At 39.6% G+C, this 20,322-nt stretch overlaps 1 protein-coding gene across 11 annotated transcripts in view; it reads left to right on the top strand.

Annotated features, from left to right (window-relative positions):
• The first annotated feature begins 4,985 nt into the window (after positions 1-4,985).
• TENM2 (teneurin transmembrane protein 2) overlaps positions 4,986-20,322 on the top strand; it is an 808,680-nt gene continuing 793,343 nt past the window's right edge. For all 11 annotated transcript variants that reach the window (XM_074916403.1, XM_074916402.1, XM_074916400.1 and 8 more), the window contains exon 1: positions 4,986-5,087. The gene's annotated coding sequence lies outside the window, so the exon portion shown is untranslated. The remainder of the gene's footprint in view (positions 5,088-20,322) is intronic.

Here is a 20,322-nt window from a genome sequence, read left to right as displayed (position 1 = left end):
TACAATTGCTTTGAAATATCTGTGGTCAGCAAAGATGCTATAGGGGAGGGGGGGTTAGGTGTGCAAGTCCAGAGTTCTGTGTACGTAGCACTCTTGGACACGCACCATGACAGACAGCTGGTACCCTGCTGAATCCTGCACGGGGGATGGCGGCTCGTTAGGGAGGGCTGTGCATACCCAACACGCTCATATGCAGACAGCAATTTCTCTAAAGAAAAATGATCCCTCTTTCAGTACAACAGTGTTCTGTGTCTGTAAAATTCTTCACATTTTCTCTACTTTCCGCTGAGCAGGTATTTCTTACAAAGACTTTCCATCTTTTTTCTCCTCTTCTTCTTCCAGAGCTGCAAACTTGTTGATGGCTTTGAATTGTTCTGAGCCGTTCAAGCATATAGCAAGTAGCTTTCTACCTGCTTGGTACTTCCATTTGAGCCATTTCAAAGACAGGCTATAATTCTTACAAGGTAGATGGGCTGGCTCGAGAAGGGGGGGGGGGGGGGGGGGGGGGGGGGAAGGCTAAAGGGACTGGAAACTACCTGAAAATACTAGTACAATTTCAACACTTTTCTATTCCCTTTGTTTGACAAATGACGGACAGCTTCTGGCAATATTTAAGAGGTGACACAAACTCCCTTATTTTAATGTCAAACATGCACCACATTTACTGAATTACCAAAGATGGTAATTCTAGTCTGTTAAAATTCTGTACCTTGCCACTCCTCCTTTTTTGGTAGCTCACTGCACAATACTCAGATATTTCTACTGTACCACTGTGTGGTTACTTCCTTGGAACACATACTCCTGTGCATATTTTTAAAAAAAATTTTCTATTTTTTTGTAATTCTGTCCACTGTTCAGAGGATGTATTCCTTACTATGCAATTGCAGGCATAGGATTAAGAATGAAAATAGGACATCTAAATCAGGTGCAACTAATGATATTCTAGTATATATAATAAATGTGGGAAATTGTACCAATTAATTAAAATAATCCTCTTTACAACATGTTAAAGCAGTTGAGAGGCATTGTTCAGTAAGATAAGCTCTCTCTCTGTTCTGAAGAGTTGAGCCCTATGTTGTTATGGAGGATCATTGCATGTCATGATTTATAGTTTACAGGGGAGGAAAAAACTGTGCTTATCATCTGGTGTGACCCCTTGTGTAATGCCAGCCGGTGCACTTCACCTGAACTTCACCTAAGTAACCACTCCATCGGTCCCATAACTTACATTTGAGATGCAACATATCTTACAGAAAGGTTTTCAGTTCTATTTAAAGACTCCAAGCAGCACAGACTTGACATTCCATAGGTAAAATGTTCCAGTCATTAATTAGCTGCAGTATTAAAATTTCACCTTTATTGTATGATGCATTTACATAGCATGAGCTTCCAAAACTGTCTTTAATTACACCTGTTTTGATCAAGCTATAGCAATGTGTATGGTGGAGCTGCTACATACTACTAATCACACTAATAGAGGAGCAACAATATAGAGGAACACATTGAAAAATCAGCAGTTCCAGGTTAGAAAATTCAAACACATGCTTAAAAGGCAAGGGGACAAGCATTTCTCTCCAGTAAACTGCAAATCTTTTTTGGTTGTCTCCTTTTTCCTTTCCTTTCAAATCACACTGAAGGTCAATTTTTCAAAGAAGTGTGAGAAGGGGAGCTGTGGCCCTTCTGAAAGTGGACAAGATGTTCTTGTGTCATCATGTTCTGTAAATGACAAGGTGGTACTGAGAGAAACTCCAAAGATGTTGGGGACTGAAGCTAATAAAGCATGCAGGTTCCAGGCTGTGTATCCCAGCCCTACCTCTTAAACATCTGGGGCATGGAGCAGTAACTAATACAGCCAACAGAAAGCAGGACAGTGATGCATCTGCAGTCCCATTCCACAGGCACTTTACTAAAATCTGAAGAAATACGCTTCTATTCACCTGGGATTCACTGCTCGGAGCTTGTTCTTGGAGGTAGGCACTTGTGTTGTTACCTCTAAAGAACTAAACAGAGTTTAAGGATTTAAAATGTGCTAGAGGAGTAGCCGCCTGTGGTCACCATTTACTTACTAATCCAGTAGTTAAAGAGTTCTAACCCAAGAAATGAGGTATTTGCCTGCATATTGAGTCCCATGTCTCCCATTCCCAGGAGAATATCCTTACCACTGGGTTGAAGGGATGGGAACAAACCTCTCTTCCACTGAAGCTGTATCACTGCATCTAAAAGAATCTAAGATCAGTTTAAATGCAGAAAAAGAGGGAGAGAGGACATGGTTCCCTGTCTTGTTAGGACTCTCGCTTCAGGGAGAAGACATGGCTATCCTTCTAAAACAAACATTAATTATCTCTCAAATATTCTGGTTTTTATATAGTTATCATTAATCCTACATGTAGATGCAAAGCCAGTGTTCCCACATTGCTCCTACTAATAATGTCTAGATATGTAAACTCTGTTTATTCTTGCTTTGAAACTCTCTTTGCCACCCATCCACTCACAGCTGTGCTTCTCGCTAACTCATGACAGCGGGAGTGTATATTCAGTTACTCACCAGGACAAACTAATGCTGCCTACTGTCAACTGCCTTCCAGAAAACACTCCCCCAAGCTGAAGTGTAACCCACCTTCTTTTTCACCAGGTACCTGACCTTGACTTCAACAGTCCTTTGAACAAATGAGGCCACCTTACCATGGTGTCTAGATTGGGCTGTGCCCATGTCCATCATAACTGACTATCAACAACTCTTTGTTGAGTGGCCTTTAATCAGACATTTGTTTGTTCTCTCTCAAATCACAAATGTATTATGTAGCTTAGTGATATGCTGTACATCAGCACTAGAAATACTCTCAGTGAGAGGAAGATTTACAAGTATCTTTAGATTGTACAGGCTAAATGTATTTTGGTTTTTGCTAATTTCTGCTTAATCATCATAAGCATCAAGTCATGTGCTTTACGGACTGCTAGTACAGACATTTCATTACCTTTTTCACTGAAATTTGCGTTGCATCAAAATGTAGTTTGACAAGATTTGTTTCCCATCTGAGTGTAATTCTCAGTCTTTCTTCCCGATAGGGACAACTCATTACTTAACTGCAACAATCTTTTTAATACATCTCTAACATTCATTTTCACAATCTAGTTTATTTTCAAACCGAGAGAATATTTCTAGAAAAATGACTCTCACGGTATCTCTGTACAGAAGTGTCTCTGCAGAATCAGAACATCACCATGCATACGACATTAAAATTTAGACCACTGCATTTGAGACAAGGACACATCTTGAAATCTGTGAAATGCCACAGAAAAAGATGAGGCCAGGGAGAACTTGTGGCTACGTGGATCTTCTTCACCCCTGTGGATAGATGCAATCCTCAAGCTACAACATTGCATGTAATTTACCAAGCTCTACTAGTATGCTCAGCTCTCCCCTCTTCTCAATTAACCTTGAAAACCTGAGAGATGCTTCCCTGCTGATTTCTGGATTGCCCCTTAAAACTCCTGCTCTTTGTTGACAGTTATAGAACTACAGTTACGGTTGGAAAATTAACTCTGCTGTAGTTCCCCTTTTAATAATTTACAGTACACTTTTCCTAGTTACAGGTAATCCATTGTGCTCTAGTTTACTTAATTTTTCCACGCAGATTTTCTATTTTATGAAATGTAGGCATGAAGATGGCTATGTTGTAGCAGCACTGTTGACCATGCTGCTGCGTGTTACCCGTGTCCAAGGCTCCTCTCCATTGCTGTTTCTGTTTATCCTGCTGCTACTTTTCTCCAGGCCTTGCCAAGAATCTGCACGAAGTTTTTATAGGTTGACATCAGCTCGTGCCTAGCCGTTTGCCACTCTCTTGTTTCCTGATCTACTTTGCTTTACCACTCCTTTTTTTCGGTGCCATTGGTGCTTTTGCAGATGTGTGGCAAAGGGGGAGGGGAAAATTAAGGTTAAATAATAGCCAACATTAAATGATACTTTACAGAAAAGGTAGGTGTTCTGCACGGTATTTGGAAGTAACGTTATAGAGAACATGATGTCTGAGGCTCACCTGTGGCCAGTTCACTGAGAAGGGGAAGATTATAGCTAAAGTCATTCCTTTCTGGAGAAGTGCGGAACAGTTTGTCGAAACGTTTCTAACTCGCGGAAGAAAGATGGAAGCAGTTTTTTTAACAGTTTTTTCCGGTGATGGGATTTTGTTGGGCGGTGGTGGTCGCTGTTCCCGCTGCCCGTAGCCCCCGGGGCCCGGCCTGCCCGCAGCGGCAGCCCGCACGCCGAGGCGGGGGGCGGCAGCGGGGCCAGGCTCGCCCGCGCCCGCCGTCTCCCTCAGCGCCGCCGCCGCCCCCCGGCTCCGGCGGGATTGGGGCGGCCTCCGCCCTTCCCCTCTCGAGTGTCGTCCCCTCGCCGGGGCGACGGGACCCGCATCCCGGCGAAGCCCTCCCCGCCCCGGGCCGGCGGAGGCACCTCTGCGGCAGCGCTCGCGGGGCTGGGGCGGCCCGGCCGCTCCGCCGAGGGACGGGCGAGGCGCCGGCGCCCCGCTATGCGCAGGAGCGGTCGGGGCGCCGAGGGCAGCCCCGGAGCCGCGGTGCCGGGGCGCTGCCGAGCCGCCGCCGCCGCCGTCCCCGCGCGCCGTCCCTCACGGCCGCGCCGCCGCCCGGCCCCGGCAGCGCGCGGGGGCCCTGCGCGCGCGCGGCCGGGTGCCGAGCGCGGGGATTGGCTGGCGGGGCCGGCCGCGGCGCGTGCAGCCGGGGGCCGGCGGGGCTGCAGCCAGAGCGCGGCTGGCGCGGGCGGCTCCGGGGCCCGGCCGACCGGCGGACCCGCCGCCCGCCCTCCGCGCCGGCGGCTCCTCCGCGCCGCGCCGCGCCGATCCCCGCCCCGGCGGCCGTGGGAGGCGGCGGCGGCGGCTGTTCCCGCCGCTCCTCGGGGAGGGACGGGACGGGGAGGGAAGGGAGAGGGAAGGCGAGCAGAGCAGAGCAGGGGAGGGCAGGGCAGGGCAGGGCAGGGGGTCCCTCGTCAGTGAAGGAATCCGCACCGGTGCTAAGTTATCTCCCAGAGACGGTGTGAGGCACTCGGGCTGCTCAACCTGCTGCTGCTGCTGCTGGTAAATGCTCTTCACTTCTTACTTGCCTACATGCTCAGGGCTCTCCTTACTGCTTTTCATTCGGCAACAGCGCCTAAAGCTGCAGCGTTTCTGTCTCTGTCGCTCCCTTCCCTTCTACCTCCTCCCCCCCCCCCCCCCCACCCCCCCCCCCCCCCCTCCCGTAATTGCGTTAGCGGAGTTGACAACTTCTGATATGTGTCTTAAAACCAGGCAGTAAGTGTTTTGTTTCCTGGAGCCGTTTAATTCAGCAGTTGGAGAGGTCATTAGTTGCATGAGTTCCAAGGAAAGAGGATTCTCTGTGCCTCTGCAATAAGTGCTGCTGCTGCTTTTCTGCCCATTAATTCTCATCCGTGATCGCTGGTATTTCTTTTATTTTCACGGTGTTTTAATGTTGCTTTTGTTCTTTAAACTGTTGCCTTTTTTGGTTTTTTTTTGTCTTTTTCCCCCTTCTTCTGGGATTGAGTATAATTTTTTTTTTTTTTTTTTTTTCCAGTTTTTGCCAATAGTGTGGAAAGGTATTGCTGATTCAGAAACTATTGTCCACAGTGCGTCTTGGTTAGAAACAGGCAGAAATAAGAGAAGACAGGCATTTGTATTCTGAAAGGGAATTAAAAAAAAAAAATGTTGCTTTGCATCATTCCTGCAGATTTGCAGGAAGAAGTAAGGGACAATAATATTATGTTGTTTGTAAAGATAATAGACATAGAAGTGCTTTGGTGTTTCACGTACAGCCCTGCGATTGAGCTGTTTCGAAATTGCACTTAATAATAAATTCATAGCTGTGGAGAAAGAGATTGCTGGCATGTACTGCATACATTGCCGAGACAATGTACCAACGTATGCTAACACCAACCAAGTCCCTGTTAGACCTTACATGGAGTGGCGGTTTGACAAGATACTATTTTGTTTCTTGCACACACCCAAACTGAAATTTAAATACAGTGGCTTAATTGATGTGAATGGAGCTCTTAACTCTTTATCTCTGAAGCAGACTCCTTTTTCAGCACTTCTTGTTAGGATGCTTGTAAGTGCCAATGTAAACATTTATCTGTAGCAATTTCAGATGATTTAATACTACTGATGTCTTAATATGTGCTTTTTATGCTTTTTTTCGTGTACTTCCATATTTAAGTGTGCTGTTATTTTAAAAGGCTCAAAATTTAATGGCAGGTATTGTCTGTGTGTGTTTATATGGGCGTATGTAAATATATATTTAACTATATAACGTTTGGCTTGTACTTGTTTAAATTTACCAAACCTTGTATTACATGGAGAAAACAGGTATTATAACAGAATTGAAATGCAGGAACACAGAATTAAAGGAGACTTTGTTTAGAATATTTAGTTGCATAGTTAAACGATTACATAAGATCAAAGAAATTCAGAAAGCTTGCATTCTGAATAACTGAAGTCTCCAAGTAGTAGTATTGTAGCCATTTAAGAAAATAAAGCTTGACTGAAACAATACGGAATGCAAGCTGTCAATAAGTATGTGTAGTTATCGAGTATCCTCATAGAGTACTTTATGGAATGCTGTTGAAAATCTGATGTATTAAAAAATCGTAGTCTGTTAAGTGCAGAGTTAATGAAAAAGTAATATCACCTGTTAATACAGTTACTTTATGCAAGTTTGATAGTTAATCTTGGTTGTGCAGTCTCAAAGTTTTTCTTCAAACTTCAGAAGAATTTAGACAGAGATGACTCTTTCTTCAAGACATTTGTATTATCAGTCAAATTATACTGATTTGAAAAACTCGTGAATCTCCACTGTATAGAACAATGACAGGTATTTTTCTAAGGGGCTTATGTAAGTGTTAGATAAAGTGGATTTTTACAGGGGACTGACAACCAAAAGATAGGTGGCATTTCTTGCATTGTCAAGGTTTAAAATATATACAAATAATGTATTCGGGCATAATTCTCCTGTGCATTGGCGAATCACTAACCAGGTTGACAATTCTTTTAGCTTGGCCCATATGCTGAGGTTTCTAGTAGGCTGAGTAATAAATAAAACTATTAATATGTTACACTGATATAGATTGTGTGGTATTCAAAAAGCCAGCTGTGAGGTCCGTGCTGTAATTCATTTAGAGAGGAAAACTTTCTTAGCTGTGGTTTCTTACTGTCCTGGCAACCTCTAAGAACTCACAGAATTATTTTTTTTCCAGTTGTTAACACACGTTCAGCATATTAAAAAAGAAAAAAAAAAAAGTTTTGATCCAGATAATCTGTTTGAATTTTTATTCTGCTTGTTTTTAAACATTTCCTGCAGACAATGCTTATATGAAAACAATAATCTTTTAATTTTCTATGTGCTTATTTTTCATATGGATAATGAAAATAAAATTATCATGTTTCTTTGTCATTAGATTTCAACTGTTTATGTAGCTTGGGGAAAATTAACACATGAAAATCACTAGTGATGTTTTCCTGTAATTAAATTGAACTGTATTTTCATTTCAATATTTCATACTAAAAGTCAGAGAGCTGCATGAGAAAATAGAGGTACTTTCTCTGGTTAGGTCACAGAGATTAGCAGCGGTAGGAGCACTGATTTGAGGGAGTTAATAGTTAAATTTCATTGCCTTTTTAAAGAAGATTTTTATTTCTGGGGAAAAAAAAAGCAATATATATATCTCAACTTGTGATATATTATGGTCATGGCTTTGGCATTTTCCTGTCAAATAATGTCGTTTTTGTTTCTGCAGTCAAAATTTCTCATGAACAGTATTACTGGTAGAGTAAGTAATGGTGTAAACTGTAGTGGTGATCTTGTGCTTAAAATTATTTAGAACAACACCGAAAAGAGAAAATGTTTGTTCAGTTCAATCAAGGTCAATGTCTAGACTTTCTTGTTTGAGAGGTCAAACTAAACTGAAGGTCAAATTAGATGGAGACAAAGCTCAAGCCACTGTTAGACCACTCAAGTCAATATACCGATGTTTGAAAAGCTGTTTTGTGTTTGTTTGCAGTTTACTGTGCATTTAATCCCTCAATCCTTAATGTTTTTGGCAAAAGGTGCACATAGGAGCAGCACCACTGAAGTCCATGATTAAAGATCAAGAAATTACTGGACTGATCCTTTAAATGATAATATTCTTTTTTATATATGGATAGTTCTAAAAAGTCTGCCCTTGCCTGACCTGGATCCGTAACAGGAAATACGACCTTAGAATATAAATTAAATTAATTTCTACTAAACTGATTAAGATAAGAGATGTTTTAGTCCTGACTTGCTTTCTCAGCAGGTTAGTGTTTAATGGAAATGGCAAGTTTTTTCCAGGCTTTTTTTTCTTTATAACTATACTTTACTTTTAATTGCACAAGATCTTTATCAGGAAGAATAGTTTTATATGGTACTTACTGTGCTACAATAGAATGGAGAGTTTTGCTGATACTAGACAGACACTGAACTGGTCCATACTTTCTGACCTGAGGTGTCACATCCCAGAGCCTTCATACCAACTGATAGTGACTTATCTTTCTAATACCTTACTGCACAAAACGGCTCCTGTTTAGTGTACTTTTAGGTTTTGTAGGCTGTAGAGTATGAAATAACTGGCTGCATCAGACTCTTCCAACCGCAGACTGGACTACATCTGTGTCCTGGTCTTCTCTGTAGCCTCAAAGAGCCCCTTGTTCTGATCCTTATTCAGAGTCACTTAGCTGAGCAGCTACAGCAATGTGTAATATGTTTTCTGCAATACAGTTTCGCCTAATCGGCATACGGATTTAAAAGATACTTTGGGGCATTCTGTGTTAGCTGAATTTATTCTCTCCATTATTGGTCTGCATTGGGATCTCATAATGCTGTTGAAGTTCAAATACATTGTTTTAAATCCACCTTGCTGACTAACTCAATATTATCAGATAGACTTTTTGGACAAGCAGGAAGCTTAGATACTATTCATTTTCTATTATTTTTAAAATAGATTCTTTTTGCTTGAATTGATTGACATTCAGGGCGAAATAGTAATAAATTGTCTGCTTTCATGTCTATTGCTGAACATTAATAACCTAGTAGTCATCCAAATAGATGTAATTATAAGATTTTTAGCAACAAGCTGCACAACGTTGAATTATAAACTTATGTTTAGCTGAGCAGGTTGAGGATGGATACGTGATGCGTATACTGCCTTCACCAGTGGCAGTATTCAGTATTCTGGAATAACAGTTAAGGAAACAACTGATCTTAAGCCATGCTTCTTTCTTTAACCCAGGAACAAGTTTTGTAGAAGATATGGTTTTATTGTCTGATGAATGGAAAGCAAAGTTGCACTGAGGTAGGGAAGTTTGGCTTTGGGGCTTAGGCAATTGTTTTGTTTTGTGTTTGCTTTGGTGTTTATTTGTTTGGTTTTAGTTTATTTTAACTGTAAAGCCAATCAAATAGTATGGGGAAATTAAGAACAAGGTATCATCCTTTTTGGTTTTGTATAATAGAACTTTCTTTCTAGTTTTGTTCCTAAAGGACTACTTTGGTATATAAATATGTACCTTTAGGCAAAACAGTAACCCTTCACAACTACACATATGTGTTAAAATTGTGTAAAATAGATGAGTAGCTGCTCTTGAAGGATTGTCATGCTAGTTTGGGGGATGCTGTCGCTGCTTTTATAGGAGCATTTAAAACTTCCATTTGGTCTCAATTCTCTAGATTTATCTGTTGTTTTTCAGCCCACACAGGCAAGGAAAACACCAGAGATCATTCAGAGGGGTATGCATGCCTATCAAAACCATTAATGAACATATCATTGAAACACTTTAAAAGTATGCAAATAATTTCTATATAAAGTCCTTGTGGAAGGTACCATGTGAAGTATGTGGAAGGCAGCAAGGAAGCCCAGTGCTGTACCTGTGCCATAGCTATGTGTGCAGAGTAGGCACCCGAAGAAAGAACTCAAGAGTTTTATACTGCTGTGCTGTTTGGGGGAAGCAGTGTAAGTGATAGGAACAAAACTGTCTTCTTTTGCTTATTCTTGTTCATGTAAGGCTTTTGTGGGCACAGTGATATCAGCTAGAGTAAATTTTCTTGAGCCACAGTCTGAGAGACCCAGAGAAGCCTTTATTGCAGATATGAGTCCAGGTCTGCCATGTTTTAGAGCAGCACCTTAACATTGCGAGTTATCAGTGTGCGTATCGCACAAGAGCAAAAAGAGCCTGTCTGGGTGTCTGGACTACTGTGGTTAGCTGTGTAAGAATCTAGATGTCTCTTGGGAAGTTTTGTGTGTGTTCCCTTAACCCTCAATATGCAAATCTTTCTAAAAAAATTTTTTGGTTTTTAGGCAGAAAAAGAAGAGAATGTTTAGGAAAGTCACTTTTCGTAAACTAATGAAGTTAGGAGTGTTGGTTCTGTCATGGTTTTGAATGGCTCTGTACAGTGCTAGATGTAAACTATATTGTAGAATATGTAAGTTTGAAGAGGTGTAGATGAATGTATTTAAGTGGAAGCTACACAAATTCTGTTCTGAAGCCATTGTTACATAGTCATGCAGGGCTTATGTGTAAACACAAATAAAATCATTAAAATATAGAAAGACCTATTAAATGCAAACAGATTTTTCCAGAGCTTTTTGCAAGTATAGATTGCCTGGTGACTTTTCAATCTCTCTTTAAAATGCAGCTATCTGCAGTGAAATAAGTTGTCATAATAGTGTGCTCCGACATTGTACTGCATACTAAAAAATTGGTAAGCATTTTTTTCAACAACAACAACAAAAAAGTTGAGTATTTAGAAAAGCAGACTATTTAATGTTGAAATGTAACAGTGACACTAGAAACAACATTTTTGATCTTGAAAATAAAATTCACTTTACTTGCTACACTTACCTTGCCAATGTGATAGGACGTACTGTGTTTGAATCAGATTCTGGGGGAAAAATGAGGTGTTGGCTTTGCACCAATTGAAATAAAGTAGCAAAGGTAAATACTAAATGCATCATAGTATATAAAAATACATTATCTAGTGGAATGTTATCCACTTCATACTTGAAACATTAAATGAGTTCTCTGAACCAAATTAAAACAAGTCTATGCAGCTTAATATACTTAATACGTAAAAAAATCAAATATAATAAAAAATGCCTATCAGTTCATGCTTTTGCCGAGTTCTGCTGTCACTGTGTAGATACCTACTTTCATCGTTACTGAAGAATTACGCATTTAAATAAAATAATTCTATTCTATATAAATATGAACTAAGATAAAATTTGGATGTGCACGTGTGCAGATTCTTCGCGCTTTTGGTTTTGTGCTCAGGGACACTTAGAAAGTCATGGTCCATCAGGAGTTGGCAAGAGTATGGTCTGGAACATAGTACTTTCTCTTAAGTCATGTTTTCTTCTCTAGGCATTTCTTCAAATTTACATAGTTTTGACACAGAAATTGTTTTTAGCATTGTCTGTGGCTTTAGAGAGCGAGCTATGGCTGTATACTAGTTTTGCATGCAAGCATAAAAATGTGAACATTCACAAAAACATAAGCCCATAAAGGGATAGGGAAATAGTTTTCCTCTTCAACATAGCTGACTGAGCAGTGAAATCAAAAGGGTTATTAATGAATCTCACAGAAAATTGTTTTGGCAGACTCCTTCCAATCATGAGGAAGTATAAGGTTTTAGACAAATCTTAGTTTATAGAAGAATATCTGAATGTTGAAACTTTATACTTGTTAACTATAGTGTAAGTAAACACAACAGTACCATGAAACTGGATCTGTAATAATCTTGTAACAGTTTGATTTATCTGTTTATATTACATGTGTATAGTTACCTAAAACATGATTGAGTTTATGTAAACATTTGTGTGACACATGAAGGTCTGCTAGCAATGAAGATACAGAAAATTTCCATGGTGTATGGCTTCGATCAGTTCCTTCTGTTTTGGGAACACGTGGCCTAAATATCAGCTAAAGAACACTGGCAAATGCTGCTGAGGGAAACGGTAAATGTGCAGATCGGTACTGGAATTGAAGCAATAGAGAACAGATTTTTAAAGAAAGTTCACTGTTTAGAGATGAGTGGGTGCCTATAAGATGATCAAATCTTCCTATTAGCTTTACTCACTTTAAGATCAATTCTTAATGTCCCTCTGGACTTTATACTGCATCTGTAACTGAGGAAAATCCTTGCGAAAAAAACCTGCATCTAGGTATTTCAGTTAAGGCATCTGAAATAAATGTGTATGTTTGGTGGTTAAGTATTTTCAGGAAGGATTTATGGGAAGTAGACCATCAGGTAGATTATTAATAATCTAAAAAATAAAAAGGTATGGTAACAAAGATTTTTGTATAGCCTTGGTCACAAAAGAAAGTAACCCTTTATATTGCTGAGAAGTGAGCTGGCTTCAGTTGTCTCCCTGCATAGAGATGAACGTAAATCATCTTTTCCCTTTCTCTCCAGCTGCTTGTTGTGGGCACAGAACAGTCTGAGGAAAAAGTCTCTTAGTGCAGTGCTAAATTTGGAGGTCACAGCTTTATTAACCAGTACTGAAGTACATGGTATTCCAGTGCAAATCTTAGCTGACACCAATGGCCGCAACTATGGAATAAAGAATAAGCTGTGTGGCTATCTTTCAGCTTTCCTACCTGCTAAGGGATGCTGACCGAAATCCAGAACATTGTTACCTTCTTCCTTCTGTGGAACCTACCTGATGTTGAGAGATGACATGGGTGTGGAGCTGCACAGAACATACCTTTTCAGAAATCATGTCAGTGGTCAGGACCAATGCCAAAGTGGCTCACTGTGCAGCAGAACTTCCTGCAGTATTTTTCTAGGGAATAAAAGTCACAATTACTTCAGTAAATCTTCTGACACAGACCCTCTGGAAGATGGAAATATCTTCATGGTACTTTGACTCATCGTTGCAGGGCAAGGGAGAGAAATAGTCTTGGATCATGATATTGATAACCAGCATTCCTGGTTAACTGATCTTACAGAAAAAAGCTGAAATAGTGAATCCTCAGTGGATCACTGTCAACACACTCTTCCTTCTGCTCCTTTAGGATCATTCCTTAGCAAGGTGCTACCTCGTGCTTCAGGAGCCTGGCTACAAATAGTCTCTTTTCCTCTGGGGCATGAAGAGGGGGGATCAGGAGAATAATGCAGAAAAAAAGTGACCTGAATATTGCCTCACCTGCCCTGGGGTGTGTCTTTTCTCCTTCAAAAGTGTACTCATGGCCTTTGGCTTCACCACTGCATCACTGTTACTAGGGTGAGTGCCTGTGAGGCCTGGAGCCCTGTGTTCTGCCACTGAGCAGTGGAGGGAAGGGCTGGCAGCTCCTCCTGGTATTGTGCTCCTTGTTGTATTACTAGTGAGGATTACTAACTAATGAGTTGAATGAGAGAGACCTTTCCCTTCTCTTTCACAAGCAGCTGTCACTGCTGGAGAGAAGAAATGGTGAGAGGTGAGAAGAACCTGTGGATTGCCTGTGGAGTATTTATTCTTCTATTGAAGCTCTAATTACCTAACTGAAACTGTTCTTCCATCTCCAACAATCCCAGGGGCCTCCATAGGTTCCTCTAGTTCAGCTGGCATTCTGTATCAGCTACCTCCAGGCTTAAATTGCCTTTTATTTCTTCCTGCATTGTTCCTTTAAAGGAGCAGTAATCACTTCCCCCCTGTGTTTCTCAAATGGTCCAAAATATAAGCCCTTAATAGATTGCTCTTTTACAGAGCAGCTTATGCATTTCCTCAATGCCTGTCACTCTTTGCCCATAACCTTCATTGACTGCATGTATTGGAGTTTACACATTGTCAGTTCTGTGGGTCTTGAACTTAGCGTGTGTTAAAAGATTAAGATTTATAATTGTACCCCAGTTAGTTTAAGGTCAGCTTCTGGATGGCCTTTCCTCTTTGCACAAGGGTGCTGGGATAGGGCAAGCTGTGCCATTCTTTTTGCCTTAGCAGTCTTGGGGAAGAGTCAGAATTCAGATTCAGTTGATACTCCCAACATAGATAGTTATTCCCTTCTTTCCTGGTGATGCCATGTAAAGGAGACAGCCACAATACTTTTTCATTCCCTTGCTCTTACAGAAACAAAGTGGTATGAGGTGTGGTAGAGTTTAGATCATTTGCAGAGCTGCTATGATTGTTGCTTTGTGCTACCTCCATTTGCCAAAGGTTTTCCATCTAGCCCTTGGTATCAAAGTCTCTGATTATTGAAAATTTCCTGTCCCCTAGAACGAGGTGTTAGAAGTCTTATGTATAGTCAGGTTGCATTAGTCCTGGTAAGGCTGACCAAAAACCTTTAAGCACTTTCTGTGAAAACAAATAATTCGTCCCTATGAATTGTAGAGTAGGAGTTATCTTTAAACAGTTAAGCCTGAATTAGCTACATTTGAATATTAGGGTCTAATCCTGTGGATAGGCATTATTGTCCTGCTGTTGTTCAGATGACTGTGTGTGAGAGAGGATCACCTGCTTAAGGCAAGTGCTGGTAGAAAATGTTTTTCCCACTGTCGTCCATTTACAGTTTAGTTTAATTGATGCATTTGAAAGAAGGACACTTAAAAGATGGTTAGATGTCACTTTAATTTTGCTAATGAAATGCTGTATAGTACTTAGTAGGCCATTATACTGGCACAGTGAAACCTATCATTTATAGCTAGCAAGTTTTATTTTCAAAATAATCTGCAACAAACTTATATGAGTTTGAATTTGAGGCAGTTGAAGTTAATGGATGACTCACAATGAATGTACCGACTTTGGATCCAACCTTGCCTATATGTGCTACTTTGTAGCTGGGTAGGTAGGCTAGCTTTCCTTGTTTCTAAGTGTTTTTCTTTAAAGAGAAAGAAAAAAAAAATGTTTGGCACCCCACATTATACAAACAATTGCCAAGGTTAAAGAAAAAATACTTGATACTCCGATTACTTTTCATTTAGGCAGTACAAACAGAAGTAAAACCAGGGACTCTCCTGGTAGTTAAGGAGCAGCTATGTGTTACTCCATCTGTGTCTTACCTTGTTTGCAAAAAAGAATATTATCAGGCATGGCAGACTGGCAGGACTGTGGCTGGTGTGCTGTTTCCTGGGTCTAGGTGGTGAGCTAGCAAAAATGTGGATTAAAATCTTTCTTGCTGTCTTCCTTCTCACTTCACTTATCTGCTCTAAACTTAACTCTGGCACAGCTGTATTTTAAGCTCAAAGACATAAGCTCTGTGACCAAGGGTTATTTGACTTGGTTCAGTCAGTTCATTAATATTTTGGAGTATAATTCCCTAGATTTACTATGAACAGGTCTGTTCATGTCAGAAGTCACGATATGTATAACGCTGTCTATTTTTATATAATGCTTTCTGTGTCAGGTAGTTGTGTGGTGAATTTATCACATTTATGCCGTGACCCTAAAAAGAATTGCTTTGGTGGGATGGTTGTACTTCTCTCTTCCACCATCCTCCATCCCCCTTCCCTAACCTGCTCCCCCCAATCATGAGATTAATGGGGAAGGTTTTACAGGTATAGTTTAATATTTGTAGTTGACTAATTATCTTATTGCCAGAACTTGTATGAATATTTAGTCCTATTTCTTCTGTTGTATATGAAATCTTACTTGTGTCTATTACCAGTAGCATATAGCTAAATATGAATGTTATAAATGAATGTTTATTTCCACTTTGATTATTTTGGAAGTTCATGGAGCTATTACTCATCTCCCCTACTTAGCAGTTATTCAACATATCAGTTTGCTCACATGGTAAATCTGTAATAGCTTTTTGTATTATGGAAAACAATCCTTCCTTTAGTAGGGAAGCAGTGGCACGGGATAAGCTAATGCACTGAAAAATAGGTTTATTCTCCACTTAGAAAAAGGTCCCGCAGATAAGGGTCTAAGATCTGTTCCAGACCTGCAGTAGTAAGTTCATTTGGGAACTGGATTTACTGCCTGAAATATATTAGTTTTGTGGAAGGATGCATGTCTTTAGGTTTGCTAATTTGCACACCTTTTGCCATCCTGATTATTTTTTTTATTGCAAATGTTTCAATTAGAAAGTGTTTTGAAAGATGATAGAAGTTGGAGGAGGTTCCAGTAGCGTAGGAGGGAAAGAAAAATTAATCCAATTTTTAATTTCAGATAAACAGCTTTATTACAGAGGGTATCTCTCTCTTTGCGATTAGTCTGAACATGGACAAGAGTCTTTTGAAATAACTTAAATGGCTGTATTAGATTTGAAATAGGTGGTAGCTAGGTGGCCTGTTCACTGGTGGCTTTTAGCACGTTATGAGACCATATTCTTCTTTAATTACTGAAGCTCAGGTTCATTAGAATAATGAGTGTCCAGTTCAGCCCTGCTCTTTAAAATTCTACAAGATTGAAATCCTTCAGCGAGCGGGGCAGCTGTACCTCACTGGTGACCATGATATAGTGCAGAAGCACCTGTGCTTCTCCCAGATCAAAACCAGGTGTCTCAATGGGAAAGCATGTGTTTGGGAAAACAGAGTAAGTTATACCTTGGAGATACCTGCTTTTCTTTAGTGATTTATGTATAGATGTCTCTAAATCCACTGTATATGAGTTATTCAAGACTTTGCAAGGTGAATTTGCACACTTTCATTAGCTTCCTCCACCGTTAGATAGACTTCCCTCTTCCCTGCCCCCATCGTGTGTGTGTGTTACAGTTAAAGCTCACTTCCAGGACACTGTAATCTTCTCTGAGTGACATGATTTATAATGGCAAAGACATTATACCTGTGTAGGAAACATAGGCACAAAGGAACTCTTAACCTGGCTTCCCAATTTCTGGCTACCACTTCAACAGCCTGAATTCTGTTCATCTCAGTTTTGAGATCCACAGGACTTCTCAGGCTTTCTCATCTTTCTGTTTTCCCACCTCCTGGCAGGAATTCCAGCCCAGAAAGATTATTTGTTCTTTTCCACAGTCACCACAGTGCTTCGCTTCATGTACCCTTTGGAAAATCCTGCCTCACTTAGGACTTCCTTAAAGCTTGAATCATTTTCCCCAAGAGAGATTGAGGTTAGAAATTAGAGAAAACGAACAAAACCAAACCCCCAAATCCCGTTTCAAATTATGACAGTAGTAAAGCATTGGAATAGTGTATCTGCAGAGGCTGTGAAATCCTCACCAGTACTGATATTACAGTACAGCCTAGCCAAGCATCCATCTAGGATGATAGCATTACCATTGATACTGTCTTGCAGTTAGGGAACAGACAAGACAATTTGCAGTGGACATCTCTCCCAGCTGTATTTATCTGCAATGTACTGGACTAGCACGTTATAATAGAAATAGGTGGATCTAAATAGATGTCTGCCAAAAACCCTCTAACATTTTCCAGGTACACTTAGAACTTTAATGTATTTTTCAAGTTACTGAACTGGAATTTTGAGTATGGACAAATGAAAATTTGAATAATGAATGGTAAAAATGGATTAGAGCAGTTAATGCTAGTTGAGATACACACGTATGTATTGCATGCGTGTGTAAGGTTTTGCAACTTGGGTACAAAAATCCTTGTGATTACAAGGTGGGGATATTGTGTTGTTTCTGTTAATTTTTTTTTTTTTTTTCCTTTTAAAGGCTTCCTGTCTAAGCAAGCCCTTAATGTATGGAGAGGAGCTAAGATCATGAGTAAGATAGCTGTTTCGTTGAGCTATTCTTTAAGTGTCCTTCAAAATCCACAGTTGAAATTTTGCACTAAGAAGTGTTTGTATATTCCAGGCAATTCACTTGGCTCATGTATCCTAAGAATATCACCTAAATAGATAATGAGACTTCATCAGATATCATGTAAAGAAAATCAAAGTGTCCTTATTTGGTAAATGAACCTGACATGAGAGAAACAGAAGTACAAAAAGGTAGATCATGCTTTAGATCATACAAAAAGACTGTGAGAAGAGGATAATAGGAGCAAAGTCTTCATGGTAGTCCCTAAAACGCACATGAAATAAAGTAAGATGAAAGAATTAAGCTGTAACGGCTTTGAGAGGGAATGCCCTGCCTCTCTCCTTGTTTCCCTGTATTGCATCAGTACTGATCTTTTTAAATGTGGAAATAAGTGCCCTCTGCGACTACCACTGTATCAGTACTACAGAATGGCTCCTTGAACTCTGAATTCCACTGCGGTATCCCCAGATGCCCTAGATACTATTGAGGCTTTCCCTAGGAAACAAGATGGTTCAGAAAAAAGACTGGTCATCCAGGCTGGCATAACCTTCCTACATGTTTTAGTAATATAAATTACAGTGGAATTAGAAATTAAAATATTGAATATTGTATCTTTTAATGCTATCCTTTGAAATAAATGGTAATGATGATTCCCCAGTTTGGGGAACATGGTAGTGGTTTTCTAGTGACTAATAGCTTCAGTCAGTAATGTAATATATTTTTGCAACATGCTAATGAAAAAGATTCTAACGAAGGTCAGATAGTAAACGGCTATTGAATCGTTAGGTTTAAAAATCTGTCAAACTTCGCAATAGTTTTTTTTCAAGTTTTGTTAAGCAGGCTTTTTCACCCCCGATGACAGAGCTGTGATCGTTACAGGTATTTCAGTGAATTCCTTGCAAGAACAGACCTCGTCTCTTAGGCTGTTGAAGTAGAGACTTGATGCTGCTTAGCTTGATGCATGATGTCAAAGCCCAGTTAGGTTTTCAGACTTTTTAGGTGAGATGGCATTGTGGAGCCTGACACTTAAAACAGGACTGTGTGAAGTCTCCTTTTGCTGTTTTACTTGCTGGTTGAATAGCCATCACAGATAACCCGATGGCATGATGCAAGTGAATATATCACTATGGAACTAGTAAATGCTTTTCACTGTATGTCTTTACCATAGATGACTAAATCAGTAACTTAGTGATGCAAGAATATCTATCTTTTAGACACAAGTTTGTTTTTGTAAGTTTGTAGGTTTTTTGTTTGTAGTATTGTTAGCTGTTGCAGCACTGGTATTCTGCTGGCTGTAGGGGTGGTTTTGTTGATTTGGGTTAGTGGATAAGGCTTTTTGTGTTACACAGGTAGAGGACTTTTACAAGGGCATTGGGAGGAATGTGTCATGCTTTAGAGCATCTGTAAACACATTTCTAAATTATGGCTAAAATCACATGTATTTTCTTCTTGTAGAATATTTTTTTTCTCATTTGCATTTGTGAATCATTCATCTCTTTCGTCAGCCAGTGATATTTCTGTAGTAAGTGAATTTCCATTAGCTACCTACAAAGTAATTTTTTTTGCTACAGCATACTGATTCCTATTATGGCCTAGTTATGTTACCTGCAAAACATTCATCAATGAAGCATTAGATAACTGTGATTATTTCTCTGAGTGATAGAAAGTAAACAGAGAATAAAAGTTTTAAAAAGAGTCTCAGATCTTTGAGTATTGAAAGAAAAATGATGAAACTGCCTTTTCCTGTGAATCAGTAGTTTAAAGTGAGGGTAATACTACAAAAGTATAGTTCAAGTTAAGACTTGGCAGACAATCTCACATAAAATCCTTGCTGCTCAGAATCTATTTTGGAGAAAGTAAAACACAACATAAACTTATTTTGTTCTTTTGTTGAGATAAATTTATTTAACTTTTGGAAAGATGTGCATGTATGCATACAATTTCCTTCAACAAAAGTGTGGGAAGTTTCTGGTCACTGGTTCCATGAAGGTGGAAAAGAAAGTCTAAACAAATTCTCTTTAAGAAGAGGTATTTAACTACAGAATTATTATGGAATTAAACAATTCCTATCATGTCTGTTGAGCTTTTTCATACCAAAATATTGTTTCCAAGTTTTTAAGATCAGTATGTGAAAATTGAAAAGGAATACAGATACTAACTTTTTTTTTTAAAAAAAGCCTTACATCTTCATCAGATACTAAAAGGCCTCTAATGACTGATCTGGAACAATTTCTTTTCCATTCAGTATGTTAGAGAAGGAGGTTATGTATTATTTCAAAATTTGAAATCAAAACATAGTATAGTACTTGATTGTACTACACATACATAATACTGTTTTAATATTCAAGTTTTTTAAATGTGATGCAGCTTAGAACTGCTGTGGAAAAAGTATATCTGTGTGTACCTCATTAGGTTGCATTTAACTGCTATAACAACTAGGCAAATAAATACATGCAGTCTCCAAGTCAAATAAATTTACTGTGTCAGAGAATTAAAAAAATACTCTGAAAGCTTTATTAATTTATTTTCACATTTTCTAAAACATTTGTCTCTTTAATTTGCTTCTCTGTTACACTTTCACAATATGCATTTTTGGGGTAAAACCTATCCTAAC

Source organism: Athene noctua, chromosome 12 (genome assembly GCF_965140245.1).
Source record: "Athene noctua chromosome 12, bAthNoc1.hap1.1, whole genome shotgun sequence".
Classification (NCBI taxonomy): domain Eukaryota; kingdom Metazoa; phylum Chordata; class Aves; order Strigiformes; family Strigidae; genus Athene; species Athene noctua.
The sequence above is the reverse complement of the archived record's forward strand: the minus strand, read 5'-3'. Positions and strand labels throughout refer to the sequence as shown.